The sequence below is a fragment of the Papaver somniferum genome, unplaced genomic scaffold (genome assembly GCF_003573695.1).
Source record: "Papaver somniferum cultivar HN1 unplaced genomic scaffold, ASM357369v1 unplaced-scaffold_21, whole genome shotgun sequence".
In the NCBI taxonomy this organism is placed as follows: Eukaryota; Viridiplantae; Streptophyta; class Magnoliopsida; order Ranunculales; family Papaveraceae; genus Papaver; species Papaver somniferum.
Genome location: NW_020631041.1, coordinates 7931819 through 7952409, shown reverse-complemented (window position 1 = coordinate 7952409; position 20591 = coordinate 7931819). Strand labels below are relative to the sequence as shown.

At 36.6% G+C, this 20591-nt stretch overlaps 1 protein-coding gene across 1 annotated transcript in view; it reads right to left on the bottom strand.

The window, feature by feature from the left end:
• The window catches only part of LOC113340217 (LEAF RUST 10 DISEASE-RESISTANCE LOCUS RECEPTOR-LIKE PROTEIN KINASE-like 2.2), a 59010-nt gene that overhangs the window by 16610 nt on the left and 21809 nt on the right, over positions 1–20591 (bottom strand). The window lies entirely within an intron of this gene.

The window sequence follows — 20591 nt, the reverse complement described above, 5'->3', positions numbered from 1 at the left end:
ATTAGATTTAGTATAGCAGCATAATTATGAGAGTATTCAAAACTGGAGAAGGTCACGGGGTTTTCCTGCATTTGCGGATTCCTCTTTAACAAAATCTTGTTGTGTCATTTACTTTGTTTTCCGCATTATCACTGTTATTATAATTAAGTAAATTACACACGTACGTTAATTCAAGTCACTTGATATTGATCCTATAGTGTTTCATTTTAATATCATACTTATTATCAAGTGAACACTTTGTTGTTATATTTTCTTGATCTCCTATCCATAGACTATCACACAAAGTGTATACCGAACTTGTTGTACTTATAGACGATCACACTTGGTAAAGGACTTATGGGTTAATATTTAAAAGCTTGTGGTGTATTAAGGGTACCTTCGTATTTTCAATTTTATTACCAATAATGGATCTTGTTATATAAATGATCTAAATCCTTTTCCAAAAACATCCATTTTATTAAAATCCGATATATATTTTGGAAGTTATGATTTTTTCTTTGTTCACCTATACCTAGTTTATTAACGACCAGGGATATAATTGTCTAGGAATTTAATGTTCATTTCACCTATACCTAATTTTTAGTTGTTCACTAGATCCATTGACCCATTTTCCATTAAAATTTTTCCTCAACAACAACAATCGAAATTTGATATTAACCAAGGTTTTGAATATTTTCTTAAAATCAATTTTTAAAATCTCCATAAGCGTTATTATTTTATACAAAATTCTAAGATAATGTTCTTTTTTCTCGATCATGGTTACATTAAATGGAGTATTTTTGAAGATCGTCAATTATTTCACAGATCTTACATATATTTATCAATTATAAATTATTTTAGAAATAATTGTTTGGTCCTATTTTATGTGGTCCCAAGTTAATTTGGTCTACCAACAAAAAAAAGAGTTCTATTTAGTCCTTATTTATTCAAAAATATTAAAGTATCTAAAATACTCTTTATCTCTCTTATTTTCTCTCTTCCTCACATGCATCTTTTATTTAATTTCTCTCTTTTTATTTTCTCTCTCTTGTTAAAATTAATAAATAAAAAAAACTTAAAAATGAAATATCTCTAAAAATATAAGTCGAAAATTAATTAATTTTATTTATGCGGAAAGGTCTCGTCGAGATCTACACAATGAATACCCATTATACTATGTTTCGAAATTTTATTTTTTTCGATATAATAATAGTTCATATCCAAGAATGAACACTATTTTAGAACATGGTAGTTCATTCTACTTCTAGCAGTTCATTTCGTAGAATGAACTCGTATATGCTAGCAATTTGTTTTGTAGAGCGAACTCATAAAAGTACTTCATTATTAAGAATAAAGTCACAATAGTAGTTCATTATTCTAATTCACATTGTAGAATGAACTCGTGATATATGTTTTTATTATCGAATGAACTCATAATGGTTGTTCATATTGTAGGATTGATAATTCATATTTAAAATGAACTCGTAATGATAATCAAGTATGGTAGTTCATATTGTACAGTGAACTCGTAATAGGTGTTCATTATGGTAGTTCATATCATAAAATGAACTCGTAAGTGATAGTCCATATTGTAGAATGAACTCGTGATAGGTGTTCATATTGTAGAATGAATCCCTAATGGTATTTCACATGGTAGAATGAACTCGTAATAATAGTTTATTATACCGGTTCATTTTATAGAATGAACTCGTATGTTACTTAATCATGACAGTTCATTCTACAGAGTGAACTAGCTAATATGGTAGTTCATTAAATTAGTTCATTTTATATAATAAACTTGTATATAGTTCATTTTATAGTTATTTTTTAGCATGCATAAGATAAAAATTAAAAGCTCTGAAACATAGCAACAATGGTACTCGCTGGAAAGCTCTCGTGGGGGCTTTCCGAATATATAAAATCTATTATTTTTGGACATGTGGTTCAAAAAATATTTCAATTTTAAATTTTTATTTATTTAGTTTTATTAAGAGAGAGAAAAAAAGAAAAAAAAACATTTCTGCCATTATTAAAAATTATGGCATCATTGATGACGTCATACACCGCGTGGGTATTATTCATCCAAAAAACAAACAATAATATTTATTACCAAACAATAATATATTTTTTTTTTAAAAACTAAATATATTGACCAAACTAACTTTAATATATTATTATTATCACTACTATTTTTTTAATTTACCTTTCCAGTCGTACAGGTAATGAGACAACGCTTCTGTTTTTGATATTCGGGAATTATAATCGTATCCACGAAAAGTCCAATCTAAATAAGAACCACAAATACATCTTCATCAGTTGACCTCCAATGGATGAGAAAATTATTACGTAGTATGACAAGAATCCTTTAACCTAAATTGAGTTCCCACAGAATTACGGCAAGTTGAAGTGTTCAAGTAAAATAGAGACTTATTTAGTATAAAATACTCAAGAAATATATAAGAATATAACCATCTGCTGAACAACATTAATGTAACAGTAGCCGATATTAATCATAAACACAAATGGTGAAATGGAAAGTGTTCAAATACAAATTTCATGACAAAAACTGAAGGTCTAATGATTAAGGGAAAAAAATGTATATATCCTCATGTCCATACGATGATTCAGGGAAAAAAAGTGAATTTACCGACGGGGTTTGGTACGCACTTATTCAAGAACTTCCATAAAAAAGCTGCAGTTAAGAGAACATTCAAACAAATTAACGCATGCAGTGAATAGGTGAACTGGGGATGGGGCGGGGCACTGGGGATGCCAGAATAATACGGACAAGCAGTTCTAAACGTACCGAGCCAAAAACAAGATATAAACGCCTCCTTACATCATACATGGCCCCTGCCCTGTGGGATTACGAAGGGCTATTTTTAGGCCCATCAGTGAGAGAGCAGTAAGAGGGACGGTTTTTGTTCTGGTTTTTTGGGCGGTACGTTAATAATTTTTAAAGAATCGTTTTTTGGGACCATAATTTTTTTGGGGCACCTTGGCTTTTTTGGTTCCCAATTCGGTTAGATGCAAAAAAACATTTTCCAACCGAACATAAGTTCGGTTAATTACAAAAAACATTTTCCCACCGAACTGTTTAGTTCGGTTAGTTGCAAAAACTATTTTCCCACCGAACTGATTAGTTCGGTCATTTGAAAAAAACATTTCCCAACCGAACTGGTCAGTTTTTTTAGTTGGAAAAACGATTTCCCAACCGAACCATAGATCGGTTAGTTGCAAAAAACATTTACCAAACGAACATTAGTTCAGTTAGTTGCAAAACATATTTTCCAACCGAACCTTATTCGATTACATCATAAAAAAATATTTCTCAACCGAACACGTCGCTAAAAAAATAAAATAATGGTCCCAAAAAACGGTTCGGTTAAGGAATTTTTTCACTAAACCATGGAGAGTATTGCTAACCTATCTATCCAGCGTCCCTATATACTATGTCCATCTTCCAAATGCCAGCAAGTGTGGGAAAAAAACTAAATCAAATCATGAGGAATTTTCTCAGGGGTTCCTCAGCAAATAAAAGGAAATTAATTGGACTGCATCGGATAAAATAAATCTGCCAAAGAAATTAGGGGATTAGGAATCATAAATTTGAGGCTTACAAACAAAGCTCCACTCTCAAAGTGGTCTTGGATATTCTCCAAGGAAAAAAAGTATCTCTGGAAAAGAGTCGTTCAAGAAAAAAATGTTCAGAAAATCTGATTCTTTATGGGTTAAAGACTTAACTCAACCACAAGGAAGAGGTGTATGGAAAAATATACAAAAACAAAAAGAAATAGTGGAGCATCTTACAAATCTTCAGATCAACAATGGTAAAGCAATATATTTCTGGTATGACAAATGGATCGGTGATTAAGCTCTCAAGGTCAAATTCCCAAAGATATTCAAATTGGCAACAAACAAAGAGGCTTCTCTAGAGGATTTGGTGGAGAATGGGGCTTGGAATTTGCAACTAAAAAGGAACCTCAATACTCAAGAAATGCCAGAGCTGCTCCAGCTTTTTGCAATATTGGGCATTCGTCCAACTCTTAATGACCCAGAAGAAGATGAGCCCAGTTGCACTACATCAGGAGGTTTCAAGGTTCAAGCATGCTACAACTGGTTAGTAGAACAACTACCTGCAACACTAAATGAGGTTCCATACTCTTGCATATGGATGCAGTTTGTTCCGCGAAATGTCAATATTTCATGTGGTCAGCTGCTCAAAATGCCATGCCAACGGTTGATAATCTATTAAAAAGAGGCTGCCAAATCCAATCTACAACATGTGGTCTTTGCAATTATCTGCCAGAATCCGTAGACCATCTCTTGTTACACTGTGAGTACTCCCACAAAGTATGGTCATATTTCATAAATGGTGACAATATCAGTTGTGTGTAAGGAGACACGATTTCTTTTCAACTGCAAGCTTGGAAATTTAGAAGCGGAAAAAATAGGGGAAGGAAGATTTGGCCACTAATCATTTTCGCAGTGTGCTGGTCACTTTGGAATGAAAAAAAATAGAAGAGTAGTGGCTCACACGATACCAAAAAGTGTAGCAGAAACAATCATAGAGATTATCCCATTCACATCTGGGGGGCCATCAAAAATGATTTTTTGCTATCTCATTCAGAGATTTGATTACTCACCGGAAAGTCATTCTTGACTCCAGATAGCTGAATAATTTTAACAAAATAAAGGTTGGAGACTAACCAAATGTACTAACTAAAATGGGGCTTCCGGGCCTTATTACTTTTTTTTTTATACATCAACCTTTGTTAAAAAAATAAAATAAAAAATTAATGAGTAGTGATAACATCGACTAGTCTCGATCAATGTCGTCAAAGCCTGGGGCTCTTGACCGTAGAATTTTCAATGTCCTTCCTAAAGGCCTATGGACTATAGACATGTCAGTTGAACTTAACCCCGCTGCCTACTCACTAGTATCGTATTCCTACCAGTGTGTCATCAATAATGTTGTTGTAGGCGACTAATTCCTCTTTAATAAAGTTGTTGTAGGTTCATGTATACAACTTTCTTAGATTCTCCGTCACAACTTGGAAAGCAATTGTAGGGCATTAAACTCACGTAACAACTTTCTGAATTTTCTTGGATAGAAAACCTGTACTGAGTTATCAGATTCCAGATATGTGAGACGTGGTAAAGACAGTAAGATACGGAATTTACTATCATTGAAATAGCCGGTATAACGATCTTTTGGGCATGACCGTTTTTTTTTTTTTTGAACCATGATTTGATTAGGCCACCTTCCTTATACTTATAAAGGATATCTTAAAAGGCGGAGATGACTAGTTTAGCCTTTAACTTATAACTCTACCACTTATTCTTTTTCTTCTATTATACTATTTTTTTTTCTTCTCTTCTTCATCAATTTATGATCATCTAAACCTGATCATAAACAAATCTAATCAAAATCATCAAATTTTCATCATTGAATCGGGAAGTTATTAAATACCAATTCTAACCATTGCTCCTAAAAAGACAAATATGCAAGAGCCCACGGTGCTTTTATAAGAAAGACAAGTGTGCAAAATGTTATTGAAAATTCATGTCACAGTTACCTTGCCCGAAAGAAGTTTCTCTAAGTTGAAGCTAATTAAGAGTTACCTTGGATCGACAAAGTCGTAAGAATTGAATGGTTAGCAATGTTATATATTGATATTGAGATGTTAGATAATATGAAATTTGATAATATAATTAATGATTTCGTGCCGGGGCAAGGAGATGCCTTTTTGTCATGAGATAAAGTGTTATTTTTTATTTTTAGCCTTCTATTTATTTTACTTTTGCAATTTGTTTGGTTTGACAATCTATGATATCTTTTGTATCAAATTGCAAGAATTTTTTTATCATGCTTATATAGACCCTGTTTCAGTAAGCTTGTTTAGGGCCCTAAAAATTTTGCTACGGCCCTGCTCGCTACTCACAAGTGTGACAAACCTTACGATTTATATATATATAGTCTCACGGTCTCGCCATGCATAACTAGCCTAACACCAATTTACTCTCTATGTATATAAACGTAAAGAGATCTCATTTTGATTACGCTCTGTCTCATACTCTTTTCCCTTTCTCTTTTATATTACACCAAAATCCTTTAAAGCACAGAAAATTATCACCGCTGTCTTAAAGAGTTTTAGTCTCTAAATTCGATTTCAACTGAGGTGATGAGTACTGTATGGATGTAAGTTTTGGGGTAAGATAAGTTAAGGGACATTTGGTGTAAATTTTTGGTGGTGTTATTATATGTAGTATCATAGGATGGGGTTTTCTGTCTTGTCGACATGGATATGTGATAGACGCATTTATGTGTCTAATATAGCTCATTTGTATATATTGTTAGTACTCGATATTGTACTTATTTGGTTATTTTATGTATTTGTAGGTGTTTTTGGAAAATAATCTCTTGCGGCGAATTTGGCTAAAAATGTGGCATTTGGACCTCCGTTGATAACGTACCGGAAGCGCCTCAGAAGTGTACCGGAAGTATCCCAGAAATACCCCGGAGGAACCCCGAAAAAAGTGCGGAAAATGCCCCAGAGGACACTTGCTATACGGACCCTTGATTTTGGATAAGGGGTAACCTAATTACTAAGGGGTGACCCATTTCCAGGCATCTGCTAAAGGGAGACCAGCCACAGATAAGGGGAGGTCAACTTCTCAAATTTAAAAGCAAATTTTGGCGGGAAAATGCATGCAGCGTCTGGCAGATTTGAAGATCGAATTTTGGACGTGATTTTAAGAGATTCAATTGCTGTATTTGGTACGTATGGACTATGCATGACTAAACAGGCCTGATACAATCAATTGGACCCAACCAATTGGGCTGGAATGGCCGAGAGAGAGTTTCAAAGTCTCAACAGAGAGACGTGTTCTGTTTCGAGTTCAGGAGATTTTTGAGAGATTTCTGGAGGACTTTGACGCTGGATTAACATGTACATGGTCTTATTCAAGTCTAGGAAAGAGTTTGGTAGCTATTTTATAGCTAACAGCACGTGAAAAAGCTCAACAGAAGCGATTATTCTCTCAACAGCGCAGAGAAGAAAAAGAAAGAAAAAGTCGGAATTTATACGAGATATTTGGGGTCTGTGGGATATATAAGAGTTGTTTCAAGTCATTAAAGGGGTTAGAAACCCTTAGGAGAGAGTTAGGAGGAGTTTAGAGACGAGTAGAGGAAGTTACAGAGAATTGGTGCTGCTGCTGCTGCTGCCATTGAAGAACCTGAAGAACACGAAGAACAGACTCGCAGAGTCCGTCGTTCTTCAGCAGTCTTATTTCAAAACCAACTGTCGTTGTTTTACAGCAGTTAGTGCTACTATCGTTGTTTTTAAGACCCTTCCACTTTGTAACAGTGACGCTGTAACATTTATACAGCGTTGCAAACTTCTTTTTACACCATTTTCATCAATAAAAACACATTATTAAGCCATGAATACATCTTATGATCATGTTTTTGGGATGAGGAGCTAAACCCAATCCAAGGGGTGACAGAGGAACCATTCTCACAATAATTATGTGGTAATCTCTATTTTATTAATTTATGCAATATTTTTATATGATTAATTGCATTGATAAAAATGATTTAAATGGTTTTTATTAATCAACTGTGTTTTCCCTTGATAATGCATGCTTAGTTTTAGACTCTTGATGCATTATACTTGTGATTAACATTTGATATTTTGGAAAATCTGCTCTTGGCAATTTTTAGAATCAACCCAATTATTTAAATTGCATAGTAAAAAAATATTAGATCACATAAGTATTGTTGATTGGTGGAATCTTAACCCCTATTTCTCCATAAAATTTTACTTCAGTTTGCTATTTTTCCTAAATTTTATTTAAATCTAGAAATTTTGTTACCTTCACAAGTCTGAAAAGACCCAGTTTTTACCACTACTACAATCACTATTTGAAAACATCAAATTTTTGGCGCCGCCGACGCGGACCTGTGTTTAGTTAGCATTTTTTTTAGATTTTTATTATTTTTATTATTTTGTTCTTCTTTACGTTTTTGGTTTTTTTTGTTTCCTTGCAGATTTTTGAAGATTGGAGCGAAAGACAATTTTCCAAAGCTTGTGGTGATTTACTTAAAGTTTGGGAGCGAAAAGCAAAGCTAAAGGAGCGAAAGAAGAAGAATTTTATTTATTTATTTTGATAAAAAGAGAAAAAAAAGAGAGACATTTTTTTTGTAATTTTTTTTATTAGACTTTCTTTTCTTTTGTATTTTTTTTATGGACTTTGGACATTAATTTTGGGACATTTTTATTTTTATTTTTAAACCCTACGGAAGGGTACCCTTAAATATAAACTGTTTGCAGGGAAGGACGACGATTACAATATCGTCTCGGCCCCTCGGGTTCGCACACGGCATAGGAGTCGTGGCCCGAGTCGACTTCAGCGGTTCTTCGCCCGTCTGGTACGGGAGGTAAAATTCTAAACACCCGCGAATCTCCTGCAAGCGGGTTACTGGACTCCTTAAGGTGAATATATGCTGAGGACTTGAATATGGACTGTTTTTAAATTCCTAGTAAAGGGCAAGGACTGGACCATATAAGATAAGGGTTCGGATTTCATCACCGCTCCCTTCTTGCCCGCCTTAGGAAAACGAAACCTAAAGCGAACCTAAGCCTAAAATTTGGACTAGAAAGAGACCTATAGGGTATCGAGCTTAACAGGACAATCATTCGAAAAATATTGGTTACTCTTTTAAGCACACCTCGAAGTTCTTGACGGTTTCTGCGAGTTGAATGCGTGACTGCGCCGCATTGGATCGGTGAGGTTTTGGGTATCAAAGCTCCACTGAGCTTCCCTCGCCTCGATTCAACTTGCTTTAACTCGGATTGATTCCAGAGGGGTTTGCTCAAATTGTAACGAATTCCCTTTCGAAGGATTAGAAGCTGGTCTAGAAACAATCTAAGTGGAGCCATCATGCTTGTTGTTTGCTAGAAATCTTTAGGTTTGCTGTGGTAAAGTCGAGTCAGCCTGCTGTGTGTTTGCTAGAACCTTCTGTTAGGATTTTTTTCTTTTTGAATTCTTTTTAGTGTATGCCCGATTTTGTTAGGGCTTGGAAAAGAGATACTCTAGGTCGATTGATTAGCGAAAAACCTAGTAGTTCTTCTGATTTAAGCAGGGAGCTCGAAGACTTTCTTTGGAGAGCCCTGTTTTTGGAAACTTCTGTTTTGAGAATCTGTCTTTGTGAGGATAGTACCCCTAGTACTTCTGTTGTGCCAGCGATGGCAACTTTGAAAGATTACATGTTCCCAACTAGGACCAACCGAGCTTCATGCATTAAATTGCCAGCCACTACGGCTAATTTCGAGATAAAACCTAGTATTCTTCAAATGATCCCTATATTCTTAGGAAAAGATGATGAGAACCCTTATTTTCATATTAGGGACTTTGAGGAAATCTGTGGGACAATTAGGATAAAGACCTTACTGATGAAGTCTTGAAACTTAAAATGTTTCCCTTTTCCTTGAGAGATAAAGCCAAGACCTGGCTTAAAACCTACCGTCTGAATCCATAGAAACATGGCAGGAACTTATCGCTGCCTTCTATATGAAATTCTACCCTAAGCATAAAACTGCAGCTGTTAGGCAGAAAATTAGTGCTAGTGTGCAACAAGAGGGAGAGTCTCTTTATAGGTTTTTAGAGCGATTCAATGATCTCCTATCTCAGTGTCCTCACCATGGATTTGATAATATGAAACTTGTACAGATTATTTATGATGGTTTAGACTATTCGACCAAAGCCATGGTTGAGTCTATGTGCGCTGGTGAGTTCACTAGTAAAAATGCTGATGATGCTTTTGCCTTCTTAGGAGCTATCGCTGAAAAATCCCAACAGTGGGAATCTTGTGTTGAACCCCCTAAAAGACTCTTGGTCAATAGAAGTAGCACCAATATGGTAGATACGAGTTTTGCGTCAGATGCTAAGTTTGCTGCTTTATCCAGAAGGTTAGAAGCTTTAGAAATGGGTCAGACTAAAAATAGGTCCCTTGTTGAACCTAATAGAGCCTCTCAAGTCTCTAGTTGTGGAATAGAGCCCGATAATTCATTTTGGGAAGGTCAGTTAGTGAAGAACAAGCCCATGCTGTCTATAACAACTCTAGGTTTGAGAACCGTCAGAAGTTTGACCCATACTCAGAAACCTACAACCCTGGTTGGAGAAACCATCCTAATTTCTCTTGGTCTAAGGGCCAGAGTCAAGGCCAGTCTAGCAATTCTCAGCCTCCCCCAGGTTTTGGTTTTAAGAACTCTTCAGGTCAAACCCAGTTTCAGAACACTTCGAGAAAAAGATCTCTACCTTAGAGAACTCTCACTATGTTAGCAAATAACCATGAAATGCTATCAAAGAACCACCTTAGCTTTCAACAAGAAACTAGGCAAGAGTTGAAGAATAATTCCCAGAGTCTTGCCAATTAGAACTTCAAGTAGGACAAATAGCTAAGTTTATAAGTGAGAGAGAAAATGGAAGGTTCCCTAGTCGTACTGATCCTAACCCTAAGGAGAGAAATCGTACAATCATGTGAATGCTGTCACAACCCTAAGAAGTGGAAAGAAAGTTGACAACAAGGTCGCCATGCCTGATAGTGAACATGCTGTAGTTCACCCTGCTGAGCCAGAAAATGAGGAGACTGATAGAGTCTCCAAAGAGACCAATGAGGGTCCTGTTGAGCCTCACTTTGTTCCCAGAGCCCCGTTTCCCCAGCTGCTAGTTCCGACTAAGAGGGAGTCCAACTTTAATGATATATTGGAGGTTTTTAAGCAGGTTAATATCAACCTTCCATTATTAGATGCAATTAGGCAGATTCCCTCTTATGCCAAGTTCCTTAAGGACTTGTGTACGCGAAAGCGTAAGCTCAGTGTCCAGAAGAAAGCCTTCATAGCTAGTCATGTGAGTTCTATTATTCAGAATACCACTACTCCTAAGTATAAAGACCCAGGGTCCCCTACCATTGCTTGTACAATAGGTAAGTACCGTGTTGAGAAAGCGTTGCTTGACTTAGGAGCCAGTGTGAACTTACTGCCATACCATGTGTACCTTAAGCTAGGACTTGGTGAGATGAAACCTACCCAGATAACACTCCAGTTAGCTGATAGGTCCGTTAAAATCCCTCGTGGTGTGATCGAGGATGTTCTTATTGAGGTCGACAAGTTTATTTATCCAGTGGATTTCGTGGTCCTAGATACCCAACCTGTCCCCGACCCAGAGAACCAAATACCTGTGATTTTAGGTCGCCCATTCTTAGCTACGTCTAATGCGATCATAAACTGTCGAAATGGTATTATGAATCTGTCTTTTGGTAATATGACTATTGAGCTGAATATTTTTAATGTAAACAAGCTACATTCTGAGCTAGATAACACATGTATTGAAGAGGTGAACATGATAGGAACCTTAGTTCAGGAGTCATTACCAAACATCGTATCGGAAAATACATTGGAGAGTTGTTTATCCCATTTTAGCCTGGATTTCGATGATAATAGTAACATTGAACAAGTTAATGCTTTGTTGGATTCTGTTCCTATGTTAGATATTGATATATGGAAAAATAGGTTCGAACCATTACTAGCTTCTGAGTCTATCTTAATACCGTATTTAAAAGAGCCTCCTGAGTTGGAGTCTAATTATACATTTTTAGGCCCACCCGAGTCTTTCCCTGTGATTATAGCTTCCGATTTGGATAGTGATCAGGAAAGTAGGCCAGAGACCGTGCTTCAAGAAAATAAGGAAGCCTTAGAGTGGACCATAGAAGATATGAAGCAAGCTGAGGATGAACCACCTGATTATGACTTAGAGAAAGCAATTGACCTTTTTCAAGAACCCGATGGTCTAGAAATTAGGAACATTGTGACTAGTCATTGTAGAGGCACACAAAATTCTAAGTTTGGGGGTAGAGAACTAGAAGAATCTCTTGAGTATTTTAAGGACTGGGAAGATCCGGAAATTCAAGCAATAATGAGAGGTTTGTGTGAGAGTAGTGAAAACCCTAAGTTTGGGGCTAGTAATGATTCTTGTGACCGTCAATTATCCCTATTAGAAGTCCCTAACTTGGGACTCGAGCCTAGTGAGGTATTCCATGAGTCTATTCAGACTCCACAACCCGATCCTCCTGATAATGTCCAGGAAAAAATCCATATATTAGAGACCCGTTTTTCGGATGAAGCTGTTTGCCGAGACACTCATATGAAGCCCAAGTGGTCACCCGAGATAAATCCAGTTGTCTTGCGAGAAACTTTAGATCAGGTTTGCTCTATCTGCTCATTTTTCTAATCTTGAGCATTTGTCTCCTATTCGTGGCAGTTCTATTTGGTCTTATGGACCCACAATTGTTTCGACTATTGGTATACGACTTTGGAAGGTGACAATTCTTTTTGAGGTATTTGATGTCTAGCTAATGACTATAAATTTAGCATTTACTGGGAGGCTCCCGCGTTCATGTGATACGGTAATATCCTTCCTTATTTCTTTTTCCTCCAGTGGTAATAGTTTCTCCTTGTTCATGCTTTTAATTTCATCTTTAGAACATTGAGGACAATGTTAGATTTAAGTTTGGGGGTGGGGAAGAAACACTTTTTGTCACATTTTTGCAATAAATAAACTCCAGAGCCTAGAAATTTATGCCTATTGAGGATTGCACTAACTAATCTAAGTGGATGGAAGCATTTTGATTGTAGGAGTTTGAGGAACCAATCTGATTAGATGGAAACATCTAAAGAGTCTATTCATAAAAGCACAGAGCTCAGGTGTTAGAAATAACATGATAGTTTCACCATATCTCGTTGAGTCCTTTTCACTTCTATTTTTATTTTATTTTGTTTTTAAACTATGTTTCTCTAAGTGATAGGTGGGGCCCACGATTCAAGTTGTTACCAATGCTAGGGTGAATTAGAGTGATTGAGATACCATGAAAAAAAAAAAAAAAAAAAAAAAAAAGTTGAAAAAGAAAAAGAGATGAAAAAAAAAAAATGGTAGTTACCAAAAAGTAAAAAAAAAAAAGAAAAGAAAAAGAAATTGAGACCAGACCATTTGACCAAAAGGAATAAATTCAATAAAGTCGACCACTGGTACCCTTGTATATGCCAGTTGTGTTGATATTAGTCAGACTAGTATCTCAATCCATTAGGATAGGTTCATTTTGGCGGAGGCCTTCAGACAGATATGGGAAACGTCGTTCACTTAGTAAACATCAACACCATCTATGTTTTCTATATCCATCTTCTTGATCTATCCATGTGATTAGTTTAGACTCCGAATATGATGTCCATAGTGCAACTATCTGAGTAGAGCTCTGTCACTTTATATGAATTTTAGTATGCTTGAGTGCAAACTCGTGTACAGCAATTGGAATTTCGCATCAGGGTACTTCTTCCTGTAGTCAATAAGTATGCCAACCAAGGAGATTCTTTAGTGCCTTCCAAGGTTCTGCGTAGATAGCTAAGGTCTGGAGTACAGGTTTTGTGGGTATACCTCTTGTAAGCCCACCCGAGACTATAACTCGGCCACTAGGGCCACCTAGGGGTTTAAAGGCTTATTGCATACGCTAAATGCAATCGACGATGCCTGCGACAGTGAGTTAGGATTTTATTTTGTAGTTTTGATTTGCTCGGGACTAGCAAATAATAAGTTTGGGGGTATTTGATAGACGCATTTATGTGTCTAATATAGCTCATTTGTATATATTGTTAGTACTCGATATTGTACTTATTTGGTTATTTTATGTATTTGTAGGTGTTTTTGGAAAATAATCTCTTGCGGCGAATTTGGCTAAAAATGTGGCATTTGGACCTCCGTTGATAACGTACCGGAAGCGCCTCAGAAGTGTACCGGAAGTATCCCAGAAATACCCCGGAGGAACCCCGAAAAAAGTGCGGAAAATGCCCCAGAGGACACTTGCTATACGGACCCTTGATTTTGGATAAGGGGTAACCTAATTACTAAGGGGTGACCCATTTCCAGGCATCTGCTAAAGGGAGACCAGCCACAGATAAGGGGAGGTCAACTTCTCAAATTTAAAAGCAAATTTTGGCGGGAAAATGCATGCAGCGTCTGGCAGATTTGAAGATCGAATTTTGGACGTGATTTTAAGAGATTCAATTGCTGTATTTGGTACGTATGGACTATGCATGACTAAACAGGCCTGATACAATCAATTGGACCCAACCAATTGGGCTGGAATGGCCGAGAGAGAGTTTCAAAGTCTCAACAGAGAGACGTGTTCTGTTTCGAGTTCAGGAGATTTTTGAGAGATTTCTGGAGGACTTTGACGCTGGATTAACATGTACATGGTCTTATTCAAGTCTAGGAAAGAGTTTGGTAGCTATTTTATAGCTAACAGCACGTGAAAAAGCTCAACAGAAGCGATTATTCTCTCAACAGCGCAGAGAAGAAAAAGAAAGAAAAAGTCGGAATTTATACGAGATATTTGGGGTCTGTGGGATATATAAGAGTTGTTTCAAGTCATTAAAGGGGTTAGAAACCCTTAGGAGAGAGTTAGGAGGAGTTTAGAGACGAGTAGAGGAAGTTACAGAGAATTGGTGCTGCTGCTGCTGCTGCCATTGAAGAACCTGAAGAACACGAAGAACAGACTCGCAGAGTCCGTCGTTCTTCAGCAGTCTTATTTCAAAACCATCTGTCGTTGTTTTACAGCAGTTAGTGCTACTATCGTTGTTTTTAAGACCCTTCCACTTTGTAACAGTGACGCTGTAACATTTATACAGCGTTGCAAACTTCTTTTTACACCATTTTCATCAATAAAAACACATTATTAAGCCATGAATACATCTTATGATCATGTTTTTGGGATGAGGAGCTAAACCCAATCCAAGGGGTGACAGAGGAAACCATTCTCACAATAATTATGTGGTAATCTCTATTTTATTAATTTATGCAATATTTTTATATGATTAATTGCATTGATAAAAATGATTTAAATGGTTTTTATTAATCAACTGTGTTTTCCCTTGATAATGCATGCTTAGTTTTAGACTCTTGATGCATTATACTTGTGATTAACATTTGATATTTTGGAAAATCTGCTCTTGGCAATTTTTAGAATCAACCCAATTATTTAAATTGCATAGTAAAAAAATATTAGATCACATAAGTATTGTTGATTGGTGGAATCTTAACCCCTATTTCTCCATAAAATTTTACTTCAGTTTGCTATTTTTCCTAAATTTTATTTAAATCTAGAAATTTTGTTACCTTCACAAGTCTGAAAAGACCCAGTTTTTACCACTACTACAATCACTATTTGAAAAACATCAATATGTATGTCAGTGTATCAGTTCTATTACATGCTTCTGCACACGGCTCACAAGCTCTGCCTGGGTTGTGAGTATATATCTATGTCAAGCCGGATATTACGCCTTACCTTGGAACTACGCAGCCTTGATTACTAAGTTTGTTGGGTGCGAAAAACTGCTTTCAGTTTGAAGTTTATGCAGTGATTAAATGACTGCTTGCTGGGACATTTTTCGTTTGATGTTTAAGCTAAGTTGTTTTTTTCTTTGGTGAATTAATTAATGTTTAAGCTAAGCTGTTTTTTTCTTTGGTGAATTAATTAATAGATTAGATATTATTTGATATTATTCTCTCTTTATGTTATTTCCCTTCCTAGTATTATTCTCTCATTACTACGAGATATTGTAGATATTATTTTGGGTTTATAATAAGGAATGGAAAGAGAGGAAAAGCTCCATGGGAGTTTAGTCATATTCTGACATGGTATCATCCTAAAAACGATCCATCAAATCCTACTTCTTTTTTTCTCTAAGAATGGCCGGTGAAACGAAAAAGTTGCACCCAGCCTTTGCTGTCAACAACATCAAAACCCTTATACCCATTCTCCTGGACATCAAACAGGATGAATATTCTTCATGGGTCTTCCTTTTCGAACTCCATCTCCAAGCTCATAATCTAGCTTTTCTAATTGACGGATCAGCAACTCCAACGGATCTCGATACCGCTACCGTAAACCAGCTAGATGCACTTTGTCGCCAGTGGATGTTCTCTACCATGGCCAAAGATTTAATGCTCATCGTTCTCAAATCAGGCAAAACTGCCAAAGAAATCTGGGATCATCTTAAGAAGCTTTTTCAAGACAACAAAGGCAGTCGCGCAGCAACTCTTGAAAGTAAGTTCGTTAACCTTAAATTTACTGACCGTAATGGTGTTGATGATTACTGTGATAAACTTAAATCGTTCTCCGACCGATTAAGTGATCTCGATTTCCCGATGAATGACAAGCGTTTGGTTATTCAACTTGTCAATGGCCTTCCGGAGGAATACAACACAGTTGCCTCTTTCATTCAACAGTCTATGCCTAGTTTGACTCCGCAAGATCGCAACTGAGAACGGAAGAGATACGGCGCTCTCAACAAACACTAAACTCTACACAGACAGCATTGGCTGCTGCTGCATCTCCTGTTCAGCGTACACAGCCAAGGCCAAATCGTCCCAGCAATGGTAGACTCGGACCAAGACCACCCATCAGAACGAGCGTATGATTCGTCGAGTTAACGACATTACTCGTACTCTTATGTCTCACGCCTCAATTCCCTCCAAATATTGGGCCGACTCTCTTAACATGGCGGTCTATCTTCATAACATTCTTCCTACCAAAATTCTTCATTTTCGTTCTCCTGTCTTTGCTCTCTATGGTCGACAACCTACATATGATCATCTTCGTATTTTTGGATGTCTTTGCTATCCCAATCTATCCTCCACCGCACTTCACAAACTTTCTCCTCGCTCTACCAAATGTGTCTTTCTTGGTTTTCCCTCTAATCATCGTGGCTATCGCTGTCTCGATCTCACCACCCATAAAATCATTATCTCTCGTCATGTAACCTTTGACGAAACTGTTTTCCCTTTCGTAACACCTACTCCCACCGTTCATACAGACTCAGAACCCTCTCCCTCACCTATCCACCACTCTTTTGCTAACAATCTTTCCTTCCCGTAAAAACATCCCTCAACTCCTTCGTCTAATATCCTCAATTCCCCTATTCCATATACTCCCCCTCACCGACACCGACATACAGTGCCTCCCACTTCTTCCGCTACCACACCTACTAGTCCAGCTACTACTACTTCAAATGAACAACCCACTGTTGTCCATCCTCCCAATAGTACGACTCCATCCATCCCTCCTCCATCTCATCCTGTCACTCGGGCCTCCAGAGGCATTTTTTGCCCCAATCACAAACTCAATCTTCATGTTCAATCAAAATATAAGATCTCTCCGTTGCCTCGCTTCCATCTTTATGCTCTTAGGGACCCTAACTGGAATGCAGCCATGCTAGATGAATACACTGCCATGTTGAAAACTAATACTTGGGAACTTGTTCCCCGGCCACGCGATGCACATGTTATCCGGTCAATGTGGCTTTTTAGCCACAAATTCCATGCTGACGGTTCCTTGCAGCGTCACAAGTCACGACTAGTGGAAAATGGTAAGTCCCAACAAATTGGCGTTGATTGTTTTGAAACGTTTAGTCCGGTTGTCAAACCAGTAACTATTCGTACAGTGCTCACTATCGCCGTGTCTCGTTCTTGTCATATACATCAGCTGGATGTCAAGAATGCGTTTCTCCACGGGAATTTGACTGAGACAGTCTACATGCATCAACCTCCGGGTTTTGTTGATCCTGATCACCCTGATTATGTATGTCGACTTCGTCGTTCACTTTATGGTCTAAAGCAGGCCCCTCGTGCATGGTTTCAACGATTTGCCAAGTTCATTACCAATTGTGATTTTCGGGGTAGTACATGTGATCCCTCTCTCTTCGTCTAAAGCTCTGGATCCGAGATGGCATATTTACTTTTATACGTTGATGACATCAGTTTAACAGCAAATACCGATCATCTCCTTGGCAAATTTATTACATTGATGAAACGAGAGTTCACTAGTAGAAATTGATGTTAGGTGACAGTTACAAACTGTTATTGTAGTATTTCCGTAACATTTTAATTTTTTTCTGCAGTGTTACTAAATCCCCTGTTACGGAAAGCTTATATAAACTGTTACAGAATGGTTCTTGAAATATGTTACATAAACAGTAAAACTGTCATTATTGGTACATTTCGGTAGCAGTTCTTACGAATATATGTTATTCAATAATTACTACCATAACTGATTTTACATTAACTATTGCCGTTGACAGTTTATAGTAACATACTCTGCAATAAACTGTTGCTAGCATTGGTGAATAAAAATATAAAACTATCATCTTAAACATCATATTCTGGCACTTTATCAGGGGAGACTTCCAGGTTCAACGTAATGACACAACAAAAGATAAATATTTTATTTATGATTTACTTGTTTATTTTGACATTCAAGGTTTCAACAGAACATCGAGGCAAAAAAAAAAAGAAAAAAATGTTCAACAAAAGATAAAACTATTCTTTTGTTTACAGTAGAAGAGTTTTCTGAACTTCAATGCTCCTGAGTTAATTCCACTGCAACTTGTCTAGAGGTCTTGCTTTCGCCATTATTACAAAATTTTGTGTAGTCGCAGGTTCACAGGCATCAGTGTAATATCCTGAAGCATAACCCTCTCATTACCTGCATGCAAAGTAGAATTCCCGAGATAATAAACAGCCGAAGATCATTATGACGACCTCAGCACAGTATATCTTCTATCTTATCAAACAATCATCCTACAAGGACATAATAATAACCTTCACTAGGGATGGGAATTGAACTAGCTAACTCCACTTAAATACTGAAAGAAAACGATAATTACGGACACGATTAGGAAAAAGTACCTTTAAATTTTTGGGTGCTGCAAGTTCCCTAGGTAGTAACAACCAAGTCAGCGAAACTGAAAGATGTCCTAAAGGATCTCGATTGCTGGAGATCCAAACCGCATATTCAAGGGAAGGTCGCTGAAACCAGCATTCCAAATTTTCACCACATTGACATATCCAAACAGTGATCCTCCGAGTACTTGAAAACAATGGTCTGCGAAACACTGTTGTGAATTTTAATTAAACAATCATAAAAATCTCAAGGAAGAGTTTAAAAATTGATGAGAAAGTAGAAGATTGACTTAAGTATCAGCATCATTTAAATATTTCTCAAAGTTGTTATGTATGCCTACACGGCACCTTGCACAAGGAAAAAGAAATCTTACGCACAAAGGTTCAGATATTAAAGAAGATAGTGACCAAACAGATAAGTTTTTGTTTAGTAGTTGTATCGTCTTATAATATTGCAGTTGTTTACTCTATATACGTAAACAAGGCATTTAGATTGTATCAATGAAGAAGCTAGGGAATACCTAATAGTAGATAATGAAGCAGTGGGTGAATAATTGTTCCTCGAAGAAATGTATGTACTTACCTCCATGACGGTGAACTGGAGAATCAAATCTCGCACAATTACCTGACATAGAAAAAAATCACATTACTCATATGACACGATAGGTATAAAACTAACCTGTCAAAATAAGTAAACAAGGAAGTTAGAAACCCTGTATCCTATAGGTAATTTTGTCCTTTCTTGAATTGGAAGGAAAACCATTTGCTTACAAATAATTCATTACATGGATTCAATAATATTCGCAATCCCTGTGAAGTAGTATTATTCGTCCAACCAAAAAGTAAACAAATGAACAAGGAGCTCATGTGAGGTTTGGCCTGATATGAAATTGAGGTAGAAAATACACATAAGCACCCACTAGAACTTAAGTCTAACGCGACAAACAACCCAATATTATCATCCAAATTCAGTATTTTGCATTTTCTCGGATTTTAAGCCTGTAACTTGACAAAATACAGGTTAACTCGTGGGCAAGATTATAAGAAGTAATACAGAAGAACACACGGACATAACCATAAAACCAAAATAAAGAAAGTAAATTAAAAATCATATATTGTCAAATTACAGGCTTAAAATCAGAATATATCAAATTACATATTGTTAAACAAAAATTATACGCAGATCAAAATAAAGATTAGTATTTAAAAAATTCATGAATTTACAATTGCTAACCCTAATTAACAAAATAAAATCCTAATGAACCCAAAAATAGAGAATCTAAAATTAACAAACCTAAAATGAAACAAAAGCCAATTCATATCAAAATATTCACCTTCATATTTTAACCCAATTTTCAAAACCGGAAAAAATCGAAAATCCCCAAATCAATGAAATCCTAGGTTCTATTTTTAAATTTTAACAACTTTGAAGAATCACAAGAACATAAAATAAAAATACATACCTAAATATCAAAATTGATCGAAAGTCGTTTCCCTCACTTGAAGTGACTCTTAACTGAATTTGTGATGGCGACTAGAGAAAGAGAGAGAAGAGGAAAAAATAGGAGGAGAAGGTGGTGCGGGACTGGTGGAGGGTGGTGATTTTAGGATAAAGCCATAAAGGGTTCGGCGGTGTCAATTTTTAAGGAGGTGGTAGCTCTGCCTTTAGTTGCAGAAAATAAAAAAAGAGAAAGATACAAAGAGAAATTTAGAACGATAACTAGGTTTTGTCCGCTTATAATACTCATACTGGTGGCTTTGAGAAGGAAACCTCGGATGCTTAATAATTTTGGAAGTGGGCGCCATGAGAACTACTTGTG